Genomic DNA, 26,459 nt, shown 5'->3' on the forward strand with positions numbered 1-26,459 from the left:
GTGCACAGTAGAATGTGTGTGGAATGGGTGCGGTGAGTGGTGTTTTTCTGTGTGAGTTTAGTGCACTGTGTAGTTTGTGAGGTGAGTGGTATGTCTCTGTTAGGTGTCTGCCCTATGGAGTGTGTTTGGTGAGTATTGTCTGTGTATAGTGTGTGCACTGTGTAGTGTGTGTATCGTGAGTGGTGTGTGTTGTATGCACTGTTAAGTTTGTGTGTGTTTGTATGGTGATAGATTTGTTTATGTGTAAAGTGTGTGCACTGTGGAGTGTGTGTGGTCAGTGGTGTGTGTCTGTGAGGTGTGCACACTTTGCAGTGTGTGTTTCTGGTGAGTCGTGTGTCTCTGTGATGTGTCTGCACTGAGGAATGTGTGTGTGTTGAGTGTTGTGTGTCTGTGTGACGTGTGTCTACGGAGTAGTGTGTGTGGTCAGTCTTCTGTCTGTGTGAAAGGTCTTAACTGTAAAGTGTGAGTGTTGTGAGTAGTGTGTGTCTGAGATGTGTGCACTGTGGAGTTAATGTGTATGGTGAGTGCTGTGTGTCTGTGTGAGGGGTATACAATGTGGAGTCTCTGTGCATGTTATGTGGTGTGTGTCTGTGTGACGTGTGTGCACTGTGGAGTGTGCATGTTTTTCAGTGTTTGTTTGAGATGTGTGCACTGTGGAGTGTTTCCTGAGTGGTGTGTGACTGTGTGAAATATGTGCACTGACTGTGTGTGTTGAGTGTGTGTGGTGACTGGTGTGTGACAGTGTGAGGTGTCTGCATTGTGGATAAATGTCAGGTAATTGGTGTTTGTCTGTGTGATGTATTTGCATTGTGGTGTGTGTTTGCAAAGTTTGTGTGGTGCGTGCTGTGTGTCTCTGTGAAATGTGTGTACTCTGGAGTGTATGTGAGTGTGGTGAGTGGTGTATGTCTGAGGTATGTGCACTGTGGATGGTGTTTGGAGTGTTTGAAGTGCATGGTGTGTCACTGTGTAATGTGTGTGCACTATGAAGGGTGTGTGTTTGGTGAGTTGTGTGTATGTGTGAGGTGTGTGAACTGTGGTTTGTGTGTGTGATGAGTGGTGTGTGTCCGTGTGAGGTTTGTGCACTGTGCAGTTTGTGTGTGTTTGGGTGGTGAGTGGTGTGTTTCTGTGTGTGATGTGAGCACTGAGGAGTGTATGTGTGGTCAGTGGTGTGTGTCTTTGTGAGGTGTGTGCACTGTGTGGTCTGTGTGTCTGGAGAGTTTTGTGTGTCTGTGTGAAGTTTGTGCAGGGTGAAGTTTGTGTGTGTTTGTGTGGTGAGTGGTGTGTGTCTTTGTGAGGTGTGCACACTGTGCAATGTGTGTTTGTAATGAGTTTTGTAACTGATTGAGGTGTCTGCATTGTGAAATATGTGTGTGGTGAGTGTTGTGTGCCTGTATGAGGTGTGTTTACTGTGTAGTGTGTTTGGTCAGTCTTGTGTCTGTGTGAAGTGTCTTCAGTGTAAACTGTGTGTGTCGTGAGTGGTGTGTGTGTTTGAAGTGTGTGCACTGTGAAGTGTGTGCATATGGTGAGTGCTGTGTGTCTGTGTGAGGTCTGTGCACTATGGAGGCTCTGTGCATAATATGTGGTGTGTGTTTGTGTGAGGTGTGTGCACTCTGCAGTTTGTGTGTGTTTGTGTAGTGAGTGGTGTGTGTCTGTTTGAGGTGTGTGCACTGTGGAGTGTGTGCATATGCTTAGTGTTGTGTGTCAGTGTGAGGTCTCTGCACTGTGGAGTCTGTGCATAATATGTGGTGTGTGTCTGTTTGAGGTGTGTGCACTGTATAGCGTGTGTGCATGGTCAGTGGTGTGTGTTTTTGTGAGGTATGTGCACTTTTCAGTTTGTGTGTGTTTTTGTGGTGAGAGGTGTGTGTCTGTGAGAGGTGTGTGCACTGTGCAGTGTGTGTTTGTTGTGAGTGCTGTGCCTGTGTGAGGTGTCTGCACTGTGGAATGTGTGTGTTGTGAGTGTTGCATGTCTCTGTTAAATGTATTCACTGTGTCATTATATGTGGTCAGTCGTGTGTCTGTATGAGGTTTCTTCAATTTTGAGCGTGTGTGTCCTGAGTGGTATGTGTGTGAGGTGAGTGCACTCTGGAGAGTGTTTGTGGTGACTGCCGTGTGTCTGTGTGAGTTTTGTAAACTGTGGAGTGTGTGTTTGGTGAGTGGTGTGCGTCTGTTTGACGTGTGCACTGTGGAGTGTTACTTGTGTGTGAGTGGTGTGTCTGTGAGAGGTGTGTGCTTTGGAGTTTCTGTGTAATGAGTGGTGTGTGTCTAAAATATGTGCACTGTGGATTATGTGTAAAGCCCGTGGACTGCGTGGTGTGTGTCTGTGTAAGGTATGCACACTGAGGAAAATGTCTGTGTGGTGAGTGGTGTGTGTCTGTGTGAGGTGTGTGCACTGTGGAGAGTGTGTGCATGGTGAGTTTTGTGTTTGTGTAATGTGTGTGCTATGTGGAGTCTGTGCATTATGTGTGTGTATTGAGTTGTGTGACTGTGTGAGGTGTGAGCACAGTGGAGTGAGTGTGCAGTGTGTTTGGTAAGTGGTGTGTGTGTGGAGTGTCTGAACTTTGGATTGTGTGTGTGGTAAGTAGTGTTAGTTTGTGTGAGGTGAGTGCACTGTGTAGTGTTTGTGAGTGGAGTGTGTCTGTGTGGGATGTATGCACAGTGGAGTGTGAGTGTGCAGTGTGTGTGATAAGTGGTGTGTGTCTGTACAAGTTGTCTGCACTCTGGAGTGTGTGTGTTGTGTGTTGTGTCTTAGTGTTATGTGTGTGCACAGAGGAGAGTATGTGTATGGTAAGTGGTGTGTGTCTGTGTGAGGTGTGTGCATGGTGGAGTGTGTGTGTGCTAATTGGTTTGTGTCCCAGTAAGGTGTGTGCACTGTGCAGTGTGTGTATGCAGTTAGTGGTGTGCGTTTGTGTGAGATATGTCCAATGTAAAGAGTGTGTGTGGTGAATGGTGTGTTTGTGTGAGGTGTGTTCACTGTGCAGTTTGTGTGTGTTTGTGTGGTGAGTGTTGTGTGTCTGTTTGAGGTGTGTGCACTGTGGAGTGTTCTGTGTGGTAAGTGGTGTGTGTTTCTCTGAGATGTGTTAACTGTGTGGTGTGTGTTTTTGGTGAGTGGTGTGCCTGTTTAAAATGTCTGTACCGTGGAATGTGTGTGTGTGAGTGGTGTGTGTCTGTGTGAAATGCATTTACTGTGTAGTGTGTGTGGTCACTCATGTGTCTGTAAAAGGTTTCTTCAATGTGGAGTGTATGTGTCGTGAGTAGTGTGGGTGTGAGGTGTGTGAACTATTGAATGTGTTTGTATGGTGACTGCTGTGTGTCTGTGTGAGTTGTGTCAACTGTAATGTGTGTGTTTGGTTATTGGTGTGTGTCTATATAAAATGTGTGCACTGTGGAGTTATGTGTGTGGTGAGTGGTGTGTATTTGTGGGTTGTGTGCACTCGTGTGAGTGGTAAGTGTCTGTTTAAGGTGTTTTCACTGCAGAGTATGTGTGTCGAGTGTGTTTGGTGACTGTTGTAAGTCTGTGTGAGGTGTATGCACTGTGGAGTGTGTGCGTGGTGAGTGTTGTGTGCCTGTGTGAGGTTTTTGCACTATGTGGAATGTGTGTGATGAATGGTGTGTGTCTGTGTGAGATGTATGCAGAGTTGATTGTTACTATGCAGTGTGTCTGGTAAATGGTGTGTGTCTGTGCTAGCTTTCTGCACTCTGGAGTTTGTGTGTTGCCGGTTGTGTGTCTGTATGAGGTGTGTGCACTGTGGAGAGTGTGTGCCTGTTAACTAGTGTGTGTCTGCATGAGGTGTGTGCACGATGGAGTGTGTGTACTAAATGGTGTGTGTTACCATGAGGTGTGTGCACTGTGGAGTATGTGTGTGATGAGTGGTGTGTGTCTGTGTGAGATGTGTGCGATCTGGAGAGTGTCCATGTTGCATTTTCTGTCTGTGTGAGGTTTGTGCAATGTGGATAGTGTACGTGAAGTGTGTGTATAAATTGGTGTGTGTCTGTATGAGTTGTATCCACAGTGGAGTGTGTGTGGGGTGTGTCTGTTGCATGGTGTGTCTGTGTGAATAATCTGCACATTGAATTTTGTGTGCAGTGGGTGGTATGTATCTGTGTGAGGTGAGTGCACTGTGTAGTGTGTGGTAAGTGGGAAATCTGTTTGGTGTCTGCACAGCAGATTGTGTGCTTGGTGAGTGGTGTGTGTCTGTGTGAGGTGTGTGCACTGTCAAGTGTGTGTGGTCAGTGGTGTGTGTGTGCAGTGTGTGTTTGTGGAGAGTGGTGTAACTGTGTGAGGTGTCTGCACCACAGAATGTGTGTGTGGTGAGTGTTGTGTGTCTTTGTGAAATGTATTGATGTATTAGTGTGTGTGATCAGTCATGTGTCTGTATAAGGTTTGTTTAATGTGGAACATTGTGCACTCTTTAATGTGTAAGTGGTGTCTGTGTCAGGTGTGTGCATGGAAAAGTGTGTGGTTGTGGTGAGTTGTGTACCTGTGTGAGGTGTTTGCACTGTGGAACATGTGTTTTGTGAGTTCCCTGTGTCTCTGTTAGGTGTGTTCACTGTGTAGTGTGTGTGGTTAGTAGTGTTTCTGTATGAGGTGTCTTCAATGTGGAGTGTGTGTGCCATGAGTGGTGTGTGTCTGTGTGAGGTTTGTGCACCGTGGAGTCTGTGTGTGTGGTGTGTGTCTGTGTAAAATGTGTGCACTGAGTGTGTTTGTTGAGTGTGTGTGGTGACTGGTGTATGAGAGTTAGAGGTGCCTTCATTGTAGATAGGTTGTGTGGTGATTGGTGTGTGTGATGTTTGTGCATTATGGTTTATGTGTGCAGAATTTGTGTGGTGCATGCTGGGTGTCTCTGTGAGGTGTGTGTTCTGGAGTTTTGGTGTGATGAGAGGTGTGTGTCTCAGTTACGTGCACTGTGGATTATGTGTGGAATCCGTGGACTGCATGGTGTGTGTCTGTGTGAGGTATGTTCACTGTGGAGTTTGGTCTGATAAGGAATATGGGTCCATGTGAGGTACGTGCACTGTGGAGAGTGTTTGGTGAGTTTTGTGTCTGTGTGTTATAAAAACTCTGTGCATTATGTGTGTGTATTGTGTGGTGTGTGTCTGTGTGAGGTGTGTGCAGAGTGTGTGTGTTTGTTTGTTTTGTGTTGTGTGGCTGTTTGGCTGGTCTGCACTTTGAATTTTGTGTGTGATGAGTAGTGAGTGTGTGAGGTGAGTGCATTGCGTACTGTGTGTGGTGAGTAATGTGACTGTGTTAGGTGTCTACACTGTGGAGTGTCTGGTGAGTATTGTCTTTCTGTGTGTGGTGTGTGCACTGTGTACTGTGTGTGTATGGTGAGTGATGCGTGTGTGTTTGAGGTGTGTGCACTGTGCAGTTTGTGTGTGTTTTTGGGGTGAGCAGTGTGTTTCTGTGTGAGATGTGCGCACTGTGCAGTGTGGGTTTCTGGAGAGTCGTGTGCCTGTGTGAAGTGTCTGCACTGCGGAAAGTGTGTGTGGTGAGTGTTGTGTGTCTGTGTAAGGTGTTTTTACTGTGTAGTGTGTGTGGTTAGTCTTGTGCCTGTGTGAGCTGTCTTCAGTGTAAAGTGTGTGTGTCATGAGTAGTGTGTAGTCTGTGTGATCTGTTTGTTATAAAAACTGTGTGCATTATGTGTGTGTAGTGTGTGTTGTGTGTTCACCGTGGAGTGTGTGTGTGTATGGTGAGTGCAGTGTGTCTGTGTGAGGTTTGTGTACTGTGGAGTCTCCGTGCATGGTGTGTGGTGTGTCTGTGTGAGGTGTGTGCAGTGTGGAGTGTTTGTGTGTTCTGCAGTGTGTGTTTTTGTGATATCTGTGCACTGTGGAGTGTGTGTGTGGTGATTGGTGTGTTTTGTAAAAATGTGTGCACTGTGTGTGTGTTTTGAGTGTGAGTGGTGACTGGTGTGTGACAGTGTGAGATATCTGCATTGTGGATAAATTTTCAGGTGATTTGTGTTTGTCTGTAATGTGTGCATATTGTCGGGTTTGTTTGTGGAGTTTGTGTTGTGAGTGGTGTATGTCTAAGGTATGTGCACTGTGGATTTTATGTGGAGTGTTTTTAGTGCATGGGGTGTCCTGTGAAAGGTGTATACACTGTAGACGGTGTATGTGTGGTGAGTTGTGTGTTTGTGTGAAGTGTGTGCACTGTGGAGTGTGTGTGTGACAAATGGTGTGTGTGTCTGTGTAAGGTGTGTGCACTGTGGAAAGTGTGTGTGTGTTGTTTTGTGTCCGTTTGAGCTTTGTGCTATGTGGAATTTGGGTGTGAAGTGTGCGTATTAAGTGGTGTGTTTCTGTGTAAGTTGTATGCACAGTGGACTGTGTGTGAAGTGTGTTCAGTGAGTGTTGTTTGTCTCTCTGAAGTGTCTGCACTTTGAATTGTGTGTGCAGTGGGTGCTGTGTTTTTGTGTGAGTTAGGCGCACTGTGTAGTGTGTGTGGTAATTCTTATGTCTGTGTTTGGTGTCTGCACTGCAAATTGTCTGGTGAGTGGTGTGTGTCTGTGTGTGGTGTGTGCACTATGTAGTGTGTGTATGGTGAGTGATAATTGTTTGTGTGAGGTGTGTTCCAGTTTGTGTGATGAGTGGTGTGTCTTTGTGAGGTGTGTGCACTGTGGAGTGGGTGTGTTATCAGTGGTGTGTTTCTTTGTGAGGTGTGTTCACTGTTCAGTGTGTGGTTGTGGTTTGTTGTTTGCCTGTGTAAGGTGTCTGCACTGTGGAACGTGTGTGTGGTGTTGGGTGCCTGAGTTTTTGTTGTTGGGTGAAGTGCTCTATAGTGACTGCTGTTGGGTAAAGTACTGTATATTGACTGTTGTTGGCTTCAATTCTCTATAGTGACAGTTGTTGCGTAGGTGCTCTATAGTGAGTGTTGTTCGGTCATGTGCTCTATAGTGACTGTAATTGGGTAAGGTGCTATAATAATGACTGCTGTTGGGTAGAGTGCTCTGTAGTGACTTTTGCTGAGTAGGGTGCTCTATAGTGACTGTTGATTGGTAGGTTCTCTGTACTGACTGTTGTTGGGTTTGTGCTCTATACTGAATGTTTTTGCATAGAGTGCTTTACAGGTGACTGTTTTTTGGTTAAGTGCTTTATAGTGGCTGTTGTTGTGTAGAGTGCTCTACAGTAACTCTTGTTGAATGGATTGCTCTAAAGTGACTATTGTTAGGCAGAATGCTCCATAAGGGACTGTTGTTGGGTAACGTGCTTTATAGTGACTGTTGTGTACAGTGATCTATAGTGACTGTTGTTGGGTAGAGTGCTCTACAGTGGCGGTTGTCGGGAAGCTGCTCTACACTAACAGTTCTTGGGTAGATCATCTATGGTGACTGTTGTTGAGTAGGGTGCTCTACAGGGACTGTTGTTGGGTATGTGCTCTGCAGTGACTGTTGTTCATTAAGAAGCTCTATAGTAACTGGTGTTCGGTAGTGTGCGCTATAGTGACTGCTTTTTATTGGCGTGTTCTATAGCGTCTAATTTTGGGTGGGGTGCTCAATACTGACTGTTTCTGGGTAGGGTGCTCTATTGTGACTGTTTTGGGTAGAGTGCTCTAGATAATGACGGTTTTGGGGTATTTTCTCTATCGTGATTGTTTGGCAGGGTGCTCTAGAGCGACTGTTGATGAGTAGGGTGCTCTATAGTGACTGCTGTTGTGTGGGGTTCTCTATAGTGACTCTTGTGTAGAGTGCTGTATAAGTAATTATTGTTGGGTGGAGTGTTTTAGAGTGACTATTTTATAGAGTGCTCTATAGTGACTGTTGTTGGATAGAGTGCTTTGTAGTGACGGTTGTTATGTATGGTGCTCTATAGTCACTGTTGTTAAGTAGGGGGCTCTAGATACTGTTATTGTGTAGGGTGCTCTATAGTGACTCTTGTTTGATAGAGTGCTCTATAATGACTAATGTTGGGTAGAGTTCTCTATAGTGACTGTTGGTTAATAGGTGCTCTATAGTGACGGTTGCTGGGTAGGGTGTTCTATATTGACTGTTGATGGGAGGAGTGACCTATACTGACTTTTGCTTGGTAGGGTGCTATATAGTCACTGTTGCTGGGTAGGGTGCTCTATAGTGATTCTTGTTGTTAAGAGTGCTTTATAGTGACTGTTGCTGGGTAGTGTGCTCTATAGTGTCTGTTGTTAGAGTGCTTTATACTGGATGTTTCTGGGTAGGGTACTTTATACTGACAGTGGTTGGGTGGGAATGGTCTATAGTGACTTGCTGGGTAGGGTGCTCTATAGTGACTGTTGTTAAATAAAGAGCTCTGGATATTTGCTATTGTTGGGTGGGGTGCTCTATAGTTACGGTTGTTGGATAGGTGCTCTACAGTCACTTTTGTTGGGTGGAGTACTCTATAGTGACTGTTATTGGGTGGGGTGCTCTATAGTAATGATTGTTATGTACAGTGCTTTTATAAGTGACTGTTGTTAAGTGGAGTGCTCTGTAGTGACTGTTGTTTTGTAGAGTGCTCTATAGTGACTGTTGTTGGGTAGAGTTCCTTACGGAGACTTGTTCAGGAGGTTGCTCTATACTGACTTTTGTTAAGTAGGTAAACTATAGTGAGTGAGGTTGTATTGGGTGCTCTATATTGACTATTGTTGGGTAGGGTGCTCTATATTAACTGTTGCTGGGTAGGTGCTCTATAGAGATTGTTGTTGGTTAGGTGCTCTACAGTGACTGTTGTAGGGTAGGTTGCTATCTAGTGACTCTGGTTGGGTACAGTGCTCTATACTGTCTGTTGTAGTGTAGAGTTCTCTATAGTGATTGTTTTGGGGTAGATGCTCTATAGTGTGTTTTTGGTCAGGTGCTTTATACTGACTGTTGTTAGGTAGGGTGCTCTATAGTGACTACTGTTGGCAGGCTGCTCTATAGTGACTGTTATTGGGTAGAGTTCTCTATAGTGACTGTTGTTGGGAAGGTTGCTCTATAGTGAATTTTTTTGGGTAGATGATCAATAGTATGTGTTGTTGGGTTAAGTGCTCAACAGTGACTGTTGGTGTGTATGGTGCATTATTATGACAGTTTTTGGGTAGGGTGCTCTATAATGACTGTTGTTGGATAGGTGCCCTATACTGACAGTTGTTGTGTAGGAGCTCTATAATTACTGTTGTTGAGTAGGTGCTCTATAATGACTGATGCTGAGTAAGGTGCTCGAGTGACTGCTGCTGGGTAGAGTGCTCTATGGTGACTGTTGTTGGGTGGAGGGCTCTATAGTGACTGTTGATGGGTAGGTGCTCTATAATGGCTGTTGTTGAATAGTGTGCTCTATAGTGACTGTTGTTGGGTAAAAATGTTTTATTGCGATTGTTGTTGAGTAGAGTGCCCTATAGTGACTGTTGTTGGGTAAGTGTTCAATAGTGATTATTGTTGGGAAGGTGCTCTATAGTGACTGTTTTATGTATGTTACACTATTGAGACTCTTGTTGGATACAGTGTTCTATACTGACTGTTGTAGAATAGATTTCTCTATAGTGACGGTTTTTGGGTAGGTTCTCTATAGTATCTGTTGTTAGGTATTGTGCTCTATAGTGACTGGGGTTGGCATGCTGCTTTATATTGACTGTTGTTGTGTAGGGTGCTCTCTACTGACTGTCGTTGCATAGGGTGCTTTATACTGACTTTTTTGAGGAGAGTGCTTTATAATGTCTGTTGTTGGGTAGGGTGCTCTATAGAGACCGTTCATGGGTAAGGTGTTCTATAATGACTGTCGTTGGGTAGAGTGATCTATAGTGACTGTTAAGTAAAGTGCTTTATAGTTACTGTTGTTGGGTAGAAGACTCTAAAGTGATTGTTGTTGGATAGATGATCTATAGTGACTATTGTTCATCGGTGCTCTATAGTGACTGTTGCTGGGTACAGTGTTCTATAGGGACTGTTGTTGGGTAGTGGGCTACAGATACTGTTATTGTGTAGGAAGCTATACAGTGACTCTTATTGGTTAGAGTGATCTCTAGTGATGGGCTTTTTAGAGGGCTGTATAGTGACTGTTGCTGCATAAGGTGCTCTATAGTAACTGTTGTTTGGTAGAGTGCTCTATAGTGACGGTTGCAGCATAAGGTGTGCTATAGTGACTTTTGTGGGGTAGGGTGCTCTATAGACTGTTGTTGTGTAGAGTATTCTATAGTGACTATTTTTGTGTAGAGTGCTCTTCAGTGAATTGCTTGATTGCTTGCTTTATACTTACTGTAGTTTGGTAGGTAATCTATGGTGACTTATCTTTGATATGGTGCTCTATAGTGACTGTTGTTGGGTACAGTGCTGTATTGTGACTGTTGTTGAGAAGAGGGCTCCATAGTGATTGTTGTTGAGTAGGTGCCCTATTTTGACTGTTTTTGGGTAGGTTCTCTATAGTGGCTGTTGTTGGGTAGGTGCTCTATATTGACATTTGCTGTGTAGGTAATATATAGTTTCTGTTGTTGGGCCAGTGTTCTCTAGTGACTGTTGTTTGGTAGAGTGCTATATAGTTACTGTTGTTGGCAGGGTGCTCCATAGTGAATATTGTGGGGTAGGGTTCTCAATAGTGACTATTTTTGGGTGGTGTGCTCTATAGTGATTTTGTTGGGTAGAGTGCTCTATAGGGAATGTTGCTGGGTAGGGTGCTCTAGAGTGAATGTTGTTGGGTAGAGTTCTCTATAGTGACCATTGCTGCAGACGATGGTTTTTGCTGATTGTTGCTGGGTAGCATCCTCCATAGTGACTGATGTTGGATAGGGTGCTCTATAGTGACTGTTGTTGGGGAGGGTGATCTATAATGACTATTGTTGAATAGGTTCTCTTTAGTGACTGTTGCTTTGTATGGTGCTCTATAATGACTGTTGAGTAGATGCTTTATAGTGACTGTTGCTGCATAAGGTGCTCTATAGTGACTGTTGCTGGGTATTGTGTTCTGTAATGATTGTTGTTGTTTAGGGTGCTCTATAGTGACTCTTGTTGGGTAGGGTGCTCTATAGTGACTGCTGTGTAGGTGATCCATAGTGACTGTTGTTGGGTACATTCTCAATATTGACTGTTGCTGCATAGGGTGCTCTACAGGGACTGTTGCTTTTTACTGTGCTCTGTAGTGACTGTTGTTGTTTAGGATGCTCTATAGTGACTGTTGTTGAGTAGCGTGCTCTTTAATGACTATTGTTGAATAGGTGCTCTGTACTGACGGTTGATTGGTTGGGTGCTCTATAGTGATTGTTGTATTGTGGTGTCTTCTATGGTGACTGTTTTTGTGTAAAGTGCTCTATAAGTGACTGTTGTTGAATGGAGTGCTTTATAGAGATTGTTTTTGTGTAGAGTGCTCTATGGTGACTCTTTTTGGAAAGAGTGCTCTACAGTGATTTGTTGGGTTGCTTGCTTTATACTGACTTTTTTTCGGTAGTTGATCTATGCTGTTGGGGACAATGTTCTATAGTGACTGTTGTTGGGTACAGTGCTCTGTTGTGACTTGATGTTTAGAGTGGTCCATAGTGACTGTTGTTTGGTAAGTGCCCTATAGTAACTGTTGTTTGGTAGGTGCTCTATAATGACTGATGTTGGGTAGGTGCTCTATATTGACTGTTGTTGGTTAGGTTGCTCTATAATAACTGCTGTTTGGTAAGTTCCATATAGTAACTGTTGTTTGGTAGGTGCTCTATAATGACTGATGTTGGGTAGGTGCTCTATATTGACTGTTGTTGGTTAAGTTGCTCTATAGAAACTGCTGTTGTGTAGGATGCACTATACTGAGTGTTGTTGGATGGAGAGCTCTATAGTGTCTGTTGTTGGGTGAGGTGCTCTATACTGACTCTTGCTTGGTGGGGTTCTCTAAGGTGACAGTTTTTGCACAGAGTTTTATATATACTGACTGTTTTTGGGTAGGTGCTCTAGAGTGATTGCCGTTAGATATCATGCTCCATAGTGACTGTTGTTGTGTAGGGTGCTCTATAGTGACTGTTGTTCGGTGGGGTGCTTTATAGTGACTTTCCCTAGTTAGAGTGCACTATAGGTGACTTTTGTTGTGTGGAGTGTTCTATATTGATTATTGCATAGAGTGCTTTATTGTGACTGTTGTTGGGCAGAGTGCTCTTGAGTGACTGTTGTTCGGTAAGTGCTCTATATTGACTGTCGTTTGGTAGAATGCACTATATGACTGTCATTGGGTAAATGTTCTATAGTGACTGTTGCAGGGTAGCAGGCTCTATTGTGACTGGTGTTGAATAGGGTGCTTTACAGTGACTGTTACTGGGTAGAGTTCTCTATAGTGACAGTTGATGGGTAGATGCTCCATATTGACTGTTGTTGGGTAGGTGCCCTATAGTGACTGTTGTTTGTAGCAGCTATATAATGACTGTTGTTGGGTAGGGTGCTCGAGAGTGACTACTATTTGTGCATTGCTCTATAGAGTCTGTTGTTAAGTACAGTGCTCAATAGTGACTATTATATGTGTGGTGCTCTATAAAGACTGTTGTTAAGTATGGTGCTCTATAATGACTATTGATAGGTAGGGTGCTTTGCAGTGACTTGCTGTGTGAAGTGCTCTGTACTGACTCTTGCTGGGTAAAGTGCTCTACATTGAAAGATTTTAGGTAGGTACTCCATAGTGACTGTTGTTGGGTGAGGTGCTCTATAGTGACTTTTGTTTGGTAGTGACTATTGTTAAGAAGGGTGCTCTATAGTTACTGTGGTTTGGCAGGGTGCTCAATAGTGACTTTTGTTGAGTGCTATGCTCTATAGTGACTGTTGTTGAATAGTGTGCTCTATAGTGACTGTTGATGGGCACAATGTTCTATAGCAAATGTTGTTGAGTAGAGTGCTCTATAGTGACTGTTGTTTGGTAGGTGTTCCATAGTGTTTGTAGTTGGGTAGGTGCTCTATAGTGACTGTTGTTGGGTAGGTTGCTCTATTGTGACTCTTGCTGGGTACGGTGCTCTATAGGGACTGTTGTATGGTAGAGTTCTCTATAGTGATTGTTTTTGGGAAGGTGCTCTATAGTGTCTGTTGTTGGTCAGGTGCTCTATAGTGACTGTTGTTATTTATTGTGCTCTATAGTGACTGCTGTTGGCAGGCTGCTCTATAGTGACTGTTATTGTGTAGGATGCTCTATAGTGAATGTTGTTTAGAGTGCTTTATAGTGACTTTTGTTTAGTGGAGTGCTCTATACTGACTATTGTTCGGTAGGGTTCTCTATAGTTACTGTTTTTGGGTAGGGCGTTCTAGAGTGACTGTTTTTGCTTAGAGGGCTCTATAGTGACTATTGTTGGGTAAAGTGCTCTATAGTGACTGTTGTTGGGTAGAAAGCTCTAAAGTGACTGTTGCTGGGTAGGTAATCTAAAGTGACAGTTGTTCGTCAGTGCTCTATAAGTTTGGCAGGTGGAATGCTGTATAGTGACTGCTGTTGGATAGAGTGTCCTATAGTGACTGTTGCTGGGTAGGGTGCTCTAGAGTGACTGTTGTTGTGTACGGTGCTCTATACTGACTGTTGTTGGGTAGTGTGCTATAGATACTGACTGTTATTGTGTAGGAGGCTCTACAGTGACTCTTGGTTAGAATGCTCTATAGTGACTGTTTTTGTGTAGAGGGCTGTATAGTGGCTGTTGCTGTGTAGGTGCTCTATAGTGACTGTTTTTTGGTAGGTGCTCCATAGTGTGTATTCCTGGGTAGGGTGCTCGGCACTGACTGTTGTTTGGTGCAGTGTCTTATAAGGGAGTGTCATTGGGTAGATGCTCTCTACTTACTGTTGTTGTACAGAGTGCTCTATAGTGACTGTTGTTGAATAGGTAATTTATAGTGACTGTTTTTGGGTAGGGTGCTTCATACTGCCTGTTAAGAAAGTATTTTAAAGTACCCTACTCAACAACAGTCACTGAAGAGCGCCTACCCAGCAACAATCACCATAGAGCACTGTAAAAAACTACAGTCACTAAAGGGAACTTTATCAAACAACAGTAACTATAATGCATCATACCAAACAACAGACTCTATAATGTATTCAAAAAAACAGTAATTCTAGAGCACCTACCCAACAACAGTCACTATAAAGCACCCCATCCAAAAACAGTCACTATAAAAATACCTCCCCAACAATATTCACTACTACTCAGCAAATGTCTACATAAAGCATGCCACACAACAACAGTGTAGAGCATCTTACCCAAAAACAGTCACTAGAGAGCACCCTACACAGCCACTGTCACTATAGAGCACTCTACCCAAGAGTCACTATAGAGTATCCTACCCAACAACAGTCACAATAGAGCACCCTACCCAGCGACAGTCACTATACAGCACCTACCCATCAACCATCAGTTTTGAGCACCCCTCCAACAACTGTCATTATGCAGCACCTACCCAAAATCCGTCATTATAAAGCACCCTACCCAGCAAAAGTCACTACAGAGTACCTACAGAACAACAGTCAGTATAGTGCACCCTAACCAGTGACAATCACTATAGAGCACTCTACCAGCAACAGTCAATATAGAGAACCTCACCCAATAGTGAGTGTAGAGCACCCTACCCAGCAACAGTCATTATACAGCACCCTACCCACCAACAGTCACTATAAAGCACTCTACCCATCAACAGTCATTATAAAGCACAGTACCCAACAACTTAAATTACAGAGAACCCTACCAAACAGCAGTCACTATAAAGCACTCCACCCAACAAGTCACCTATAGAGCACTCTACCCAGCAACAGTCATTATAGAGCACTCCACCCAACAACAGTCACCTATAGAGCACTCTACCCAGCAACAGTCACTAGAGAGCACCCCACCCAACAACAGTCACCCTAGAGCACTTACCCAACAACAGTCACTATAGAGAACTCTACCCAGCAACAGTCATTATGGACCATGTAACCAACAACAGTCACTAGAGAGCTCTCTACCAAGCAACAGTCAAGATGGAGGACTCCAATTAAATCAGTCACTACACAGCACTCTACACAGAAACAGTCTATATAAGAAACCCCACCCAACAACCGTCACCTATAGTGCACTCTACCCAACAACAGTCACTATAGAGCACTCTACAGAACAATAGCCACTATAGAGCACTACAAAAACAACAATTATCTACAGAGTACTCTACCCAACAATAGTCACTATAGGGAACCCCACCCAACAACAGTCACCATAGATCACCCAACCCAACAGCAGTCAGTATAGAACACTTACCATACAACAGCCCCTAAAGAGCACTATACCCAATAACAGTAACTATAGAGAAGCGTACCCAACATCAGTCACTATGTGCATTGTTCCCAACAACAGACACTATATATCACCTACACAACAACAGTCAATATAGAGCACTGTACCCAATAGTCACTATGGAGCACTCTACTCATCATCAATCACTATAGAGCACTCTACAAAACAACAGTCAGTAGAACTCCACCCAACAAAATTTACCTATTCGACACTCTTAACAACAACAATCATTATAGTGCACCCCACCCAACAACAGTCACTGTAGAGCACCTACCCAACTACAGTTACTATGAGCACCCTTTCCGGAAACAGTCACTATAGAGCACCTACCCAGAAACGGTTATTATAGAGTACTCTACCCAGCAATATTTATTATAAAGCACTTCACTGAACAACAGTAACTACAGAACACCCTATTTGGCAACAGTCACTATAGAGCACGCTACCCAGCAACAGTCACTATACAGCACTCTACTCAACAAGCAATGTAGAACACCCTACCCAGCAACAGTTACTATAGAGCACTCTACTCAAAAACAATTATTATAGAGAACCCTACTCAACAACAGTCATTATAGGTCACTTCACCCAGTAGCAGTCCCTATACAGCGCCATACCCAACAACTGTGACGATAAAGCCCCTACCCAACAACAGTCATTATACAGCACCTATGCAACATCGGTCAGTATACAGCACCCTAACCACCAACAGTCACTATAGAGCACCATACCCAGGAACAGTCACTATAGAGCACTCTACTTAACAATAACCACTAGAGAGCACTCTACTCAATAAAGTCACTACAGAGCACCCTACCCAACAACAGTCATTATCTAGAGCACTCTACCCAACAACAATCACTATCGAGCCCTCCACATAACAGTCGTATAGAGCACCATACCAAGCAACAGTTTCTAGAAAGAACGCTACCGAACAACAGTCAGTATAGACACACACTAAACAACAGACACTATAAGGAACCCCGCCCAACAACAGTCACTATAGATTCCTCGACCCAGCAACAGTCACTATAGAGCACTCTACCCAACAACAGTCACTAGAGAGCACATACCCAGCCAAAGTCACTGTAGAGCACCCTACCCAGCAACAGTCACTATAGATCACTGTACCCAACAACCGTCTCTATACAGCACTCTACCCAGCAAAATTCACTGTAGAGCCCTACTCAGCAACAGTCACTGTAGAGCACTCTATTTAAAAACCATCCTAATATAGCACCATACCCAGCAACAGTCACTGTAGAGAACCTACATAACAACCCTCTGTTTAGAGCACCCCAAAAACAACAGTATCTATACAGCATCTACCCAAAATCAGTCACTCTAGATCACCCTACCAAGCAAGCAATAGTCACTATAGAGCATGTACCCAACAATAGTCTCTATAGAGCATCCTACCCAGCAACAGTCACAATAGAGCACTCTACTTAGCAACAGTAACTATAAAGAACCCCATTCAAGAACAGTCACTACAGAGCACCCTACTCAGCAACAATTACTACAGAGCACCCTACCCAACAACAGTCACTATGGAGCACCCTACCAACAGGAGTCATTATAGAGCACTCTACCCAGCAAGAGTCTTTATAAAGAAGTGTACCAAACAGTGACTATTGATCACTCTACACAAGAGCCACTCTATAGAGCACATTACCCAACTACAGTCCTGTTGAGCATTTTACCCAACAACCGTCACTGTAGAGCACCCACTTAACAAAAGTCACTATAGAGCACCTATGCTACAACAGTCATTATAGAGCACACTAACCATCCACAGTCACTATAGAGAACGTTCCCAACAACAGTCACTATAAAGCACCCTACCCAGGAACAGTCACAATAAAGTACCTACCCAAAAATAGTCACTATAGAATACTCTACCCAGCAACAGTCACTGTAGAGCACTTCACCCAACAACAGTCACTATAGAGCACCCTGCCCAACAACTGTCACTATAGGGCATCCGACCAACAACAGTTAATATAGAGCAACCTACCAAGCAACAGTCACTATACAGCACCCTATGCAACAACAGTCATTATGAAGCACCCTACCAACAAAAGTGACTATACAGCAGCTATCCACAAACAGTAACTATGGAGCACCTACTCAACAACAGGCAGTATAAAAAATTCTACCCAACAACAGTCACTATAGAGCACTCTACCCAACAAGAGTCACTATAGAGCACCCTGCACAAAAACAGTCATTATAGGGCACCTCTTCCCAACAACAGTCACTATAGAGCACCCCACTCAACAACAGTTACTACAGAGTCCCTACCAAACCACAGTCACTCGAGAGCACTCCTCCAAGCAACTGTCAGTTTAGAGCAATCCACCCAACAACAGTCATTATAGAGCACATTATCCAGCAACAGTCACTATAGAGCACCTACACAACAGACACTATAAAGCACACACACAATGAAAGACCCTATAAAGTACCTACCCAAGAACTGTCACTATAGTGTACCCTATTCAAAAACTCATTATAAAGAACCTACCCATCAACAGTCAGTATAGGGCATTCTAACCAAGAAAAGTCAGTATAGAGCCCTATACACAATAGTCTCTATGTAACACTCCACCCAGCAACAATCATGTATTGAGCACTCTACCCAAAAAGAGTCACTATCAACCACCCCACCCAAAATCAGTAACTGCAGAGCACCCTACCAAACAAAGGTTACTGCAGTGTACCCTTTTCAACAACAGTCAGTATAAAGCATCTACCCCACAACAGTCACTATAAAGCCCACTACACAACAACAGTAACTGTAGAGCACTCTTCTCAAGAACAGACACTATATAGCACCCTGCTCAGCAACAGTCACTGTAGAGCAGTCTACAAAACAACAGTCACTATAGAGTACCCTACGCAATGACAGTCACTATGGAGTACCTAAACAACAGTCACTATAGAACACCTACCCAACAATAATCACAAAAGGGCTCCCTACCCAGTAACAGTCACTGTAGGGCACCCTACTCAGCAACAGTCACAATAGAGCACTCTACCCACCAACAGTCAGTATAGAGCACCCTACACAATAACAGTCAGTATAGACCATTTACACAACAACCGTCATTTTAGAGCAGCCTACCAACGACAGTCACTAAACAGAATCAACTGAAAAATAGTCACTGCAGAGTACCTACCCAGTAACAGTCACTATAGAGCACTCTACACTGCAACAGTCACTACAGAGCACCCCACTAAACAACAGTCACTATAGATTAGCCTACCCAGCAGCAGTCATTATAGAGCTCCTACCCAACAACAGTCACTATAGAGAACCCTACCCAACAACAGTCAGTATAAAAGATTATACCCAACAATAGTCACCATGGAGACCACCCTACACAGCAACAATCGATTTAGAGCACCCTACACAGCAAGAGTCACTATAGAGTACCCAAAATCAGTCAATATAGATCACCCTACCAAGCAAAAATCACTATGGAGCACCCTACGCAACAACAGTCACTATGAAGAACTTCAACCAACAACAGTAATTATAAAGTATACTACCAAACAGCAGTCACTATAGAGCACCTATCCAACAACAGTCGCTAAAATGCACCCACCAAACACAAGACACTATAAAGCACCCTACCCCAAAAAGGCAGTATAGAACACCTACCCAACAACAGTCACTATCGAGCACCCTACCCAGCAACAGTCATTATAAAACACCTACCAAACAACAGTTATTATAGAGGATTCTAACCAAAAAAGTCACTATTTAGCAACCTAACCCAAAACAGTGATTATAGAGCACCCTACCCAGCAACAGTGACTATAAAGGACTCTATCCAACAACAGTCATTATACAGCACCCTACCCAGCAACATTTATTATAGAGGATTCTACCACACCAACAGTCACTAGAGAGCACCTTTTAAAGCACAGTGTCTATAAAGCATTCTATTTAGCAAGACTCACTATAGTACACTCTTACATCAGTCACAATAGAGGTCCCTACATAGCAACAGTCATTATAGAGCACCATCTGCAACAACAATCACTATAGAGCACTGCATTAAACAACAGTCACTATAGAGGACCCTATTCAACAACAGTCACTGTAGAACACCTAACCAAATCAGTCAGTATAATGCACTCTACCCAAAAACAGTCACTATAGAGCACCTACAGAACAACAGTCACTGTAGAGCTTTCTACTCAGCAACAGTCACTATAAAGCACTCTTTTCAACAACCGTCACTATAGAGCACCTTACACAAGAACAGTCACTATAGAGCATGCCACGCTACAACAGTCACAACAGAGCCCTCTACCCAACAACAGTCACTATAGAGCCTCTTTTCAACAACAGTCAGTATAGAGTAACGTACCCAAAAACAATCACTATATAGAACCTATTCAACAACAGTCACTATAGATCACCTACGCAACAACATTCACTATAGAGCACTCTACCCAAAAACTGTCACTATAGGGCACCATACCAAAGTAGTCACAATAGAGCAACCTACCCAAAAACAGTTACTATAAAGCACCTGCCAAACAACCATCACTATAGAACACCTACCCAAAAACAGTAAGTATAGAGCACCTACTCAACAACAGACGCTATAGAGCACCCTACATAACAACAGTCACTATAAAGCACCCTACACAATAACAGTCACCATGGAGCCCCAGACCAAACAAGAGTCACTATAAACTACCTACTAAAAACATTCATGACAGCATTCTACCTAACAACTGTCACTGTAGACCACTTCTGTCAACAACAATCACTATAGAGCTTTCCACCCAGCAACAGTCACTACCAAGCACTCTACCCAAAAGAAGTCAATATAGAGTATCCTATCTATCAACAGTCACTATAGAGCACGTAACCAACAATAGTCACTAAAGAGCACCCTACCCAGTAACAGTCACTGTAGAGCACCCTACTGAGCAACAGTCACTACAGAGCACTCTACCCAACAACAGTTACTATACAGCACTTACCGCAAAACGGTCACTATAAAACACCCTACCCTGCAAAAGTCACAATAGAGCACCTCCACAACAACAGTTACTATAGAGCATTCTACCCTGCAATGGTCACTATAAAGCACCCCACACAACAACAGTCACTATAGAGCATCCTACTCAACAGTCACTATAGCAGTCCTATCCAACAACAGTGACTATAAAGCACCTTACCCAGCAACAGTCACAATAGAATACCCTACACAGCAATAGTTACTATAGAGCACTCTACCCAACATCAGTCACTATATATCAACCTATCAAGCAACAGTCACTATAGAGCATCCTAAGCAACAACAATCACTATGGAGATCTCAACCCAATAACAGTCACAATAGAGTACACTAACCAACAACAGTCACTATCAAACACCTATTCAACAACAGTCACTATAAAGCAAGCATTCCAAAACAGTTTCTATAAAGCACCCTACCCAAATACAGTCAGTATAAAGCACCTACCCAACAACAAGCACTATGAAGCACGCTACCCAGCAACATTCACTATAGGTCACCTACCCAACAAGTCAATATTGAGAAACCTAAGCAAAAACAGTCACTATAGGGCACCTACCCAACAAGTCAGTATAGATCACCCTGTGCAACAAGTCACTATAGAGCACCTAACCCGCAAGAGTCACTGAAGAGTCTTCTACTCAGCAACAATCACTAAAGAGCACTCTACCCAACAACAGTCACTATAAAGCACCTTACACAAGAACAATCACTATAGAGCACGCTACCCGACAACAGTCAGCATAGAGCACCCTACACATCAACGGTCACCAGAGAGCACCTACCCAACAATAGTCAGTATAGAGCATGCTACCAAACAGCAGTCACTATATGCCACCTACCCAACAACAGTCACTATAAAGCAACTACCCAACAACATTCACTATAGAGCACTCTACCCAACAGGAGTCACTATACAGCACCTATTCAAAAACAGCAAGTTTTGATCACCTACTCAACAACAGTCACTATAGAGCACCTTACACAAAAACAGTCACTGTAAATCACCCTACACAACAACAGTTACTATAGAGCACCCTACCCATCAACAGTTACTATATAGAACATACCAAATAACAGTAACCATAGAGTGGTCTATACAGCAACAGTCAGTATGGAGCATCACTTTCAAAAACAGTCACTATAAAGCACACTTTCCAGCAATAGTTACTACAGAACACCCTACCCAGCAGCAGTCACTATAAAGCACTCTACCTAACAATAGTCACTAGAGAGCACACTATCCAGCAACAGTCACAATAAAGCACCATACCCAGCAAGTCACCATTGAGCACCCAACGCAACAACAGTCACTATAGATCTCTCTACACAACAAGAGTAACTAAGGAGTACTCTACCAAACAACGTGACTATAAAGCACTCCACCCAACAACAGTCACTGTAGAGCACCCTATTCAACAACATTCAATATAAAGCATTCTACCCAATAAGAGCCACGATAAAGAACCTACAAAACAATAGTCACTATAGAGCACTCTAACCAACAACAGTCACTATAGAGTACCATACTCAATAGACACTATAGAGCATCCTTTCCAAAATCAATCAATATAGAGCACCTACCCAACAACAGTAACTATTTTGAGTACTTTTCTCAACAATAGTCAGTATAAAACACACCAGCAAGCAACGATATTGAACAACCCACACAACAAAAATCCCTATAGAGCACTCCAACCAAACACAGTTACTATAACGCACTCTAGCCAACAACAGTTACTATAGATCACTTACTGAACAACAGTCAGTATGGAGCACCTACCAAACAACAGTCACTATAGAGCATGTACTCAACAACAATCACTAAAGAACACAGTACTGAACAAGTTACTATAGAGCACACTATTCAACAACAGTAACTGTAGAGCACTTACTGTAAAACAGTCACAATACAGCACCCTACCCAAGAACAGTCAGTATAGAGTACTCTACCCAACAACAGTCACTATAGAACATCCTATGAAACAAGTTATTGTTTAGCCCTCTGCCCAACAACAATCACTATAGAGCCCTCCACACAAACACAGTCACTATAAAGCATCCTACCCAAGAAGAGTCAGTATTGAGCACTCTACCCAAAAAAGTCACTATAGAGCCTTGTACCCAACAACAGGTAGTGTTGAGCACTCTTGTCAACATCGGTCACTGCAGAGCACTATTCCCAACAACAGTCAATATAAAGCACCCCACCCAGCAACAGTCAGTATTGAGCTCCCTCCCAGCAAGATTCACTATAGAGCACCCTACTTATCAACAGACATTTTAGAGCAACCTACCAACAACAGTCAATATAGAGAATCCTACCTAACAACAGTCAGTATGCAGCTCCTACCCAACAACAGTCACTATAGAGCACTCTACATAACAACAGTTACTGTAGATTGCCACATACAAAAACAGTCACTATGAGCACCCTGCTCAACAGTCACTATAGAGCACCTACCCAACAACAGTCATATAGAGCACCCTAACCAACACTCACTAAAAAGCACTCCACCAAACTAAAGTCACTATAGAGCACCATACCCCAAAACAGTCACTATAGAGCACTCTACTTAACAAGAGTCATTACAGAACACCCTACACAATAACAGTCAGTATCTAGACGCCCCTACCCAAAAACAGTTACTATAGCACATTCTATACCACAACACTCACTACAGAGCACTCCACCCAACAACAGTCACCATAGAGCTCTCTACAAAAGAGTTACTATAGAACACTCTATTCAACAACAGTCACTTTTAGAGCACTCGAAAATACAACAGTCACTATAGAGAACCTTAAACAACAGCAGTCATTATAGAGAACCTACTCAACAACAGTCGCTATAGAGCATTCTATGAAACAGCAATCACTATAGAGAACCTCCCCAAAAATCGTCATTATCTAATGCTCTCTACCCAAAAACAGTCACTATAGAGAACACAACCCAGCAAAAGTTTGTATTGAGCACCATAACCAACAACAGACACTATAGACTACTCCAACAAAGAACAGTCATTATAGAGCACACTACCAAACAGCAGTTACTATAAAGCATTTTAACCGACAACAGTCACTATAGAGCACCCTACCCAACAACAGTCACTATAGATGACCTACACAACCACACTCAGTATAGAGCAACCTCCCTGACAACAGTCACTGTAGAGCACTCAACCCTACAACAGTCACTATAGAGAACTGTACACAACAGTCACTGTAGAGCACTCCACCCAACAACAGTCACTTTAGAGCACTCTACACAACAATAGTCACTGAAGAGCATCCCAATCAACAACAGTCACTATTAAGCACTCTACAAAGCGACAGTCACTATAGATCACTCCACCCAACAACTATCACCTATAGTGCACTCTACTTAACAACAGTCAGTATAGAGCACCACACCCAACAACAGTCAATATAGAGAACCTACCCTAATACAATCAGTATAGAGCACCCTTCTCAGCAGCAGTCACTATAAAGCACCTACACAATGGTCACTATAGAGCACTCTATTCAGCAACAGTCACTATAAAGCACTCCACCCAAAAACAATCACTTTAGATCACCCTACACAGCAATTGTCACTATAGAGCACCTACCCAACAACAGTAACTATAAAGCACTCTACCCAAAAACAGTCACAATAGAGAACCCTATCCAAAGACAGTCACTACAGAGCACAATACACAACATCAGTCACTATAGATTACCTTACAAACAATACTCACTATGGATCACCATACCCAACCACAGTCATTATAGAGCAAACCAATCAACAATAGTCACGATGAAGCACCTACCCATCAAGAGTCACTAAAGACCGTTTCAACGAAAAACAGTCGCTATAGATTTTACTACCCAGCAACAGTCACTATAGATCACCTGACCAACAAAAGTCACTATAGAGCACCCTACCAAACAACAGTCACTATAGAGAACCCAGTGGAACAACAGTCACAAAACAGCACCCTACCCAGCAATAGTCACTAGAGAGCATGCTACTCAGGTAGCGTAACTGTAGAGCACTCTACTTCACAACAGCCATTATAGACCACCATACCCAGCAAGAATAATTATAGCACACCCTACCAAACAGCAGTCACTACACAGCACTCCAACCAAAAACAGTAACTGTAAAGCAACCTACTCAACCACAGTTAATATAGAGAACCCATGCAACAACAGTCATTATAGAGCACCTACCCAAAAAATGTCACTATAGAGCACCTACCCAACAACAGTCACTATACAGCACCCTACACAGAAACAGAAACTGTACAGCACTCTACCCACTAACAGTCAGTATAGAGCACTTGCCCATCAACAGTTATTATAGATCACCCAACCCAAGAAAATTCACTGAAGAGCACTCCACCCAACAACTGTCATTATAGAGCACTTACATAAAAATAGTCACTATAGAGCACCTACCAAACAACAGTCACTATAGAGACCTCTACCCGAAAACACTCACTATAGGGCACTCTATCCAACAAGAGTCTCTAGAGCACACTACCCAATAACAGTCATTAGTGCCACCTACCCAAAAACAGTCACGGAAAAGCACCTAGCCAACAACAGTCAATGTAGAGTTTTTACCGAGACAGTCACTATAGAGTACCTACCCAAAAACAGTCACTATAGAGCACTCTACCCAACAGCAGTCACTATACATCACCGCACCTAGCAAGAGTCACTATAGAGTACCCGACTGAGCAGCAGTCATTATAGAGCACCCTACCCAACAACATTCACTATAGACCACCCTATTATCAACAGTCTTTATAAAGCACACTACCAAACAACAGTCACTATAGAGCACCCACCCAACAACAGTCACAATGAAGAACCTGCTCTACAGCTGTCACTATAGAGCACCTACAGAAAAACAGTAACTATAGAGCATCTACCCAACAACCGTCAGTATAGGGCACCCTAAACAACAACAGTCACATATAGAGCACTCTATCAAACAACAGTCAATATAGAGCACTCTAAACAGTCACTATAAAGAACTCCACACAACCATATTCACGTTAATAGCACTCTATTCAGCAACAGTAGCTATAGAGCACCCCAACCAACAATAGTCACTATAAAGCACCTACCCGTGTCAGTATAGACCATTCCATAGAACAACAGTCACTATTGAGTACACAACCCAGCAACAGTCACTATAGAGCACCTACCCAACAGCAGTAACTATAAAGCTCCCTACCCAAAAATAGTCACTATAGAGCACCCTGTGCAACAACAGTCACTATACAGCACGCTACCCAGCAACAGTCACTATAGAGAACCTTATCCGAATTGCATTACTATAGAGCACTCTACCTATCAACACTCACAATAAAGCAGCCTACCCAGAAACAGTCATTATAAAGCACACTACTTAACAGCAGTCACTATAGAGCACTCCTTTCATCAAAAGTAAGTGTAGAGCACCCTACTCAAAAACAGTCAGTATAGAGCACCTACCCAAAAACTGTCACTAGAAAGCACCTACCCCACAACAGTCACTATAGATCACCTATCGAACAACAGTCAGTATAGAGCACCCTGTCCAAGAACAGTCACTATAGACCACTCTACCCAAGAACAGTCACTATAAAGCACCTACCAAACAAAACTCACTATAGAGCATCTTACACAACAACAATCAATAAAGAGACCTCTACCCAAGAGCAGTCACTATAGAGCACTCTACACAACAAGAATCACTATAGAACTTTTCACTTAATATGAGTCACCTATAGAGCACTCCACCCAACAACAGACACTAAGAGCTCCCCACCCAACAACAGTCACCATAGAGCAAACTACTCAAGTCACTATAGAACACCCTTCCCAACAACAGTCACTACAGAACACCCAACCCAACAAGAGTCACAATAGAGTTTCTACCCAAAAACAGTAACTATAAGTCATCCTACCCAGGAAAAGTCACTATTGAGCACCCTATTCAGCAACAGTAACTATGGAGCAATCTACCAAAAATCACTCAGTATATAGCAGCTACTTATCAAATGTCCATACAAAGCAAGCCACCCAACAACAGTCACTATACAGCACCTACCAAAATACAGTCACTATAGAGCACCCTACCCAATAAGAGTCACTATACAGCACCAACCCAACATCAGTCACTATAGAGCACACTACACATAAAAATGTCACTATAGAGCACATACCCAACAACAGGCACTATAGAGCAGTCTACCCAACAACAT

The sequence above is a fragment of the Callithrix jacchus genome, chromosome 3 (genome assembly GCF_049354715.1).
Source record: "Callithrix jacchus isolate 240 chromosome 3, calJac240_pri, whole genome shotgun sequence".
In the NCBI taxonomy this organism is placed as follows: domain Eukaryota; kingdom Metazoa; phylum Chordata; class Mammalia; order Primates; family Cebidae; genus Callithrix; species Callithrix jacchus.